The following is a 5,953-nucleotide window of genomic DNA, read 5'->3' on the forward strand; positions in this document are numbered from 1 at the left end:
AAAATATTTGCCAATCATTATCTGATAAGGACTTAGTATCTAGATAATATAAAGAACTTTTACAATTCAATAGAAAAAAGACAAAGACCCAATTAAAAAATAGAAAAGGACTTGCACAGACACTTCTCTAAAGAATATATATAAATGTCCAATAGTCAATGAAAAGATTTTCAACATCATTGGATACTAATGAAATGCATATCAAAAGACCAGCCAAGATGTGGAAGGTAGACGCCATGTTTACCTCCTCTCACGACCACACCAAAATGGTAATGAAACTACAGAGCAACCATCACTGGGAGTCACCTGTGGTCTGGATGAACACAAGTCCCATAACTGGGAACACACATAAGAAGTCACCTTGAGGCTGGTAGGACCAGTGGAGAAGCAAAACGGCCCAGTCCCACAACTGAGTATGGTGGTCAAGAATCGAGAGGGTTATCTTGACTGCAGAGCCCCTTCCCTCAACTGAGAAATAAGGAGTTCCAGCCCCACACTGGGCTCTTTAGCCCAGGGTTCCAATGCCAGGAAGAGAAATCCCTACACCCTCTGGCTATGAAAATCAGCAGAGATTGTAGCTGAGTGAGACAGAGGCTGCAGAAGTTGGAGATATCGCTCTTAAAGGGCCCGTATCCAGACTTACTTGGTGACAGACTCACTTGCTCTCAGCTTCAGAGCTAGGGCAGCTGATTGAGGAGTACCAGGGACATACAGGGAGATACTAAGTTGTCAAGCTTCAGGGTGAGGACTGGAGGGGTGGCTTTTTCTTAAATGGAAATGCTGGTAAAATCCATTGTTCCTTGGTTGATTCCCCCACCTCTTACCCTCATCACCCAGCATGCAGAAGCAGGTGGTTGACGTAACTGAGTTTCCAGCAACCTGGATAACACAAGTCACTCTGCCCAAGAGATTCCCTGAGACTCCACCTCTCCCAACTTGTAGGCCCACGCAAACTGTTTCCGGTGGTTTACTCCATACAAATGGCCTGTCTCCTGTCTTGGCTCGTGATTTGGACTTTCCTAAAATCTCTCAAAGGCTCACAAAACCTAAAGAAATAGCTAACCTTGGAGTGCCCCATACCTCTTGCTGAGCAGCACCAAAACCAGCACTAGTGGCAGCCAGCGTCTGTTTATGGCTTGGCCTCTCAAGGCACCTATAAGCCCAGTATGTGTGGCAGTCATCTGTGGATTCCTTGGTGACTCTTACCAAGTGGCCCTGGAAGTGCACAGGCTGTGGCTGAAGTTGGCCTGCAGCTAGGCCCCTCCCAGGAGGCTCTTGGGCCAGCACACCCAGTGGCTTGCCTCAACAGGCGCCAAAGCTAGAGCACCACCCAGAGCTGCATCTAAGGAGGACACAGCCAAAGGGCAGATAGGGTAGGCACCAGGACCTTGCTAAAATGAATCCTGCTCTGTAGGGGCAGCCCCTCACCAGACAAGCTTTACAACCAGTCAGCCTAAGGGTCAATCCCTCCCATCGAAGTGCTAATAGCAACCAAGGCTCAATGATATCAGGAAGGCATGCTCAACCCACACAAGGGACACACCTTGAGCACCTGGCTCAGGAGATCAGGAGAGACTGCACCACTGGGTCCCACCTATTACATAATAGGACACCTATTACATAAGGCCACTCTACTAAGACCAGGATACTTAGGAGCCCTGTCTAATACATAGGAAAGGGGGTTGGGGGGAGGAGACCAAAATAGGAATACGAATAAACGTGTCCTACATGAGAGAACATAACAAAGCTCCAGAAAAAGAACTAAACAAAGTGGAGAAGAGCAATCTACCAGATTCAGAATTCAAAACACTGGTTATAAGGATGCTTAATGAACTTAGGGGAAGAGTAGATGAAATGAGAGAGAATTTTAATAAAGAGATAGAAAACATAAAAATGGAGATGCAAAACACAAAAGGGAACCAGTCAGAAATGAAGAATATCTTAGATGAAAAGTACATTAGAGGAAATCAACATATTGGATGAAGTGAAGGACAGAATGAGCAATTTAGAAGGTGCCATAGTAGAGGACACCCAATCAGAACAGCAACATGAAAAAAATAATCCAAAAAAATAATAATTTAAGGAGTCTCTGGGACAACATTTATATCATAGGAGTACCAGAAGAGAGATAGCAAGGTATTGAAAGCACACTTCAAGAAATAATGACAGAAAATTTCCCTTAACCTGGTCAAAGAAATAGACATACAAGCTCAAGAAGTGCAAAGTCCCAAACAAGATGAACTCAGAGGCCCACACCAAGACACATCATAATTAAAATGTCAAAGTTTAAATATAAAGAGAGAATCTTAAAAGCAGCAAGAGAAAAATCAATTAGTTACCTATAAGGGAGCTCCCAAAAGACTGTCAGCCTATTTCTCAATGGAAAATGTGGGCCAGAAGGACTTGGCACAAAATAAAGTGGTGAAAAGCCAGGATTTACAAACAAGATTACTTTACCCAGCAAAGCTATCATTTAGAACCGAAGGACAGATAAAGAGCTTCCCAGACAAGAAAAACTAAAGAAATTCATACTACCAAGCCAGTATTATAGGAAATGTTGGAGGGACTTCTTTAAGAAGAAAACAATATATATCAAAAATATGCATAAAGAATGGCAATAACTACATATCTATCAACAAGTATTTTAAATGAAAAAGAATTAAATGCTCCAATCAAAGAACAAAGTGGCTGAAAGGATAAGAAAACAAGACCTTACATGGGCTGCCTATGTAAAGACACACAAACACTAAAAGTAAAGGCATATAAAGATATTTCATGATGAACCTAGAGAGTATTGTGCTGTGTGAAGTAAGTCGGCTAGAGAAAGACAAATGCTATGTGATTTCACATACATGTGGAATCTAAAACAAAACAAAACAAAACCACCCACAGAAACAAATTCATAGATACAGAGAATATTTTGAGGGTTACCAGATTGAAGGAGGATTGGGGGGTAGGTGAGAAAGAGGGAATGGATTAAGAAGTTAGTTACAAATTAGTCATAGAGATATAAAGTATAGCATAAGGAATATAGTCATTAATATAATAACTATGTGTGGTGTCTGATGGATACTAGATTTATTGAAGTGATGGCTTTGTGAGCTACATAGATATCTAATCACTGTGTTGTACACCTGAAACTAATATAATATTATATGCTAACTATAATTGAAAAATTAAAATATATATTATTTAAAAAAAGAGTGGTAAGAGAGTTAAAAGGTAGCATGAAGGAGTTTTGGTGGCAGTGATATAATCAGTTCTGTAGATGGCTGTGGTGGAGTTTGCAGATATCTATGTATTTGTTAAAACTCATAACTGCACCATATAGAGTGAATTTTGATGTATATAAATTAAAAAGTAAATTTAAAAATTTAAATCTAAATAAATGATGTCTTACATGTTTTTACTTAAAAAAAAAAAAAAGAAAGAAAGAAATGCATATGAAAACCACAGTGGGATACCACTTCAAACTCACTAGAATGGCTATAATTAAAAAAAGGAAAAAGAAAGAATAAGAAGTCTTGGTAAAAATAAAAATACGAATCTGTGTACAATTACTGTGGAAGTGTAAAATTTCACAATCACTGGGGAAAATGGTGGTTTATCAAAAAACTAAACATAGATAACATTATGGGTTTGAACATTAACCCAGCAATTCCATTCCTAAATATATAGTTAAAAGAAATGAAAATAGGTAATTAAAGAAATACTCGTTCATGAATGTTCATAGTAGCAATATTTACATTAGCAAACAAACAGGTAGAAATAACCCAAATGTCATCAGTGGAAAAACGGATTACAAATCGTGGTACTTCCATGCAATGGAATATTACACATCCATAAATATAAATGAAGTAGTGATACATGCTACGACTTGGATGAACCTCAAAAATATGCTAAGGGAAAGAAGACAGACATAAAAGGTTTGAGTCTTTTTATATGAAATATCCAGAATTGTTAAATCCATTAGAGACAGTTAGCAGATTAGTGGTCAATAAGGAATTGGGGGAGAGAGGAAGGCATTTGAGATGATAAAAAAATTTCAGAACTAGGCAGAGCTTGTGGTTGAATAATACTGTGAACACTGAATTTTACAGTTTCATTTTATGTTATGTAAATTTCTAACTCTATGTTTAGAAATTTTTAACTCTATAAAAGAAATCTCAAAGTATGATTCTGAGTTATAGTTTTATATTGTGATTTTTGAAAAAATATCATGTTTCAATAGAAATACTATCTACATGATTTAAAAATAATGGCCAATATTCTAATAAAATAATAATATATGAAATGATCAATTCAAAGACTGATTTAAATTTTGGACTCTGCATTGAACTAAGGATATTTTAAATATCTCAATTTTAAATTATATACAGAATATTTACCTCAGTGTTGATTATTGATATCTATTACATTTCAAGGCATTATCTTAAGTCTCTTTTCTGATACCATTCAAAATTAAAATAAGCTTTCAGAAAAAAAATTATCTACAACAGATGAGTCTTTGCATTGTCACCACATGTTGAGTGTAAATGAATAATCTGACCTGGACCAAATCCTAAGTATTCAAATGAAAGAGAAAATAAGGAGCACAAACCAGGACAAGCAGCAAGCATTTATTTGTCTTTAACTTCATCTAGAAGAATTTCCTCAAGAACAGCTACTGTATCTCATTATTGTTTAGAAATTGCAACTATTAAAATGCCTAGGGATTAGAAAACACTTATTAGCAGTTGTTAGATAAATTAATCAACAAATTAAATAAGTGAATTTTGGGGAAGCATGCTAGTAGAGAGCAGGAAGTTCCCCAGTCATTTAATAGAGATATAGGACTATAGGATATGGCCCTTTGTCAGGCGTTTAAGTATTCCTTTGGTTTATTTGTTATTTATGGAGCCTACTATAGAAAACATTTTTTCTCTCTTCTCTAGGTTTGACACTCTTTTCTGTGGTGCTAATATATTTGCCTACATCTTTAGTACTGTCACTATTGATACAAATTACCATTTGTCACTTGTGATGTCTCTGCTGAGTATCACTGCCACTTTGGCTGGTGCCACTTCCTCCACTGTTCTAGAGGTGTCCAAAGTGAAAAGATCTTCACATTTTAGTGCTGTACTCTTTTCCATTGTGGCATAACCAGATTTTATGGGCTTCAATGTCTTAAAGAGTTTTTATGGTAATAATCTTTCACTTTTAGTCACAACATGCCCCCTAAACAATTCTCTCTTTCTTTGACATGGTACCTGAAGAACTAGAATCAGAAAAAGTTCAAATGACAAATATGTTAAAGTGAAAATCCTCTTCCTATAAGACTCAAGTTTTGATTTCAAAAACGACTGTGTTGGTGTCTTTCCTTAATATCTACGCCTGACAAGAGACTTCTCAGTCCCTTATACTAATGGATTTTTCAGGGCCAGAAATGGTACATCATTTCAATAGTGACAAAGCTGAGAACCAAACTTCCCTTAATTCTCACCCTAACTCAGCATAGAAATAAAAATCATGGTTGACCAAGACATCTTATAAATATAATTTTCCTGTAGTTTTAGTATATCAATTGCTTTTGCAGATTTTCTTGCACAATTGTTTTAAAAACAGGAATCTTTCATCAGATCCAATTCATTATTTTAGTGGGAATGATTAGGACTGTTAAGAGAACTTCAGTATCAAAGGGAATATCAAAGAAAGAAAATAAAACAAAGCTATTGATTTGCAACGCACATTAAGAAAAAAAGGACTGAGATATTGGACAATATATAAAAACAGATAAAAGGCAAGCCATAAAGTTCAAAGTATGTAGGGATTTTTAAGATATACACACATATATGCACACATACATGCTTAAGGAACAAGCAGTTCATACTTTATCAGTTTCAAAAAATATCAACTTAGCTCAAATGGATGATAAACTGTTATCTATTTTTGCATAACAACTTGAGGGTTACAG

Source organism: Pteropus vampyrus, unplaced genomic scaffold (genome assembly GCF_000151845.1).
Source record: "Pteropus vampyrus isolate Shadow unplaced genomic scaffold, Pvam_2.0 Scaffold77, whole genome shotgun sequence".
In the NCBI taxonomy this organism is placed as follows: domain Eukaryota; kingdom Metazoa; phylum Chordata; class Mammalia; order Chiroptera; family Pteropodidae; genus Pteropus; species Pteropus vampyrus.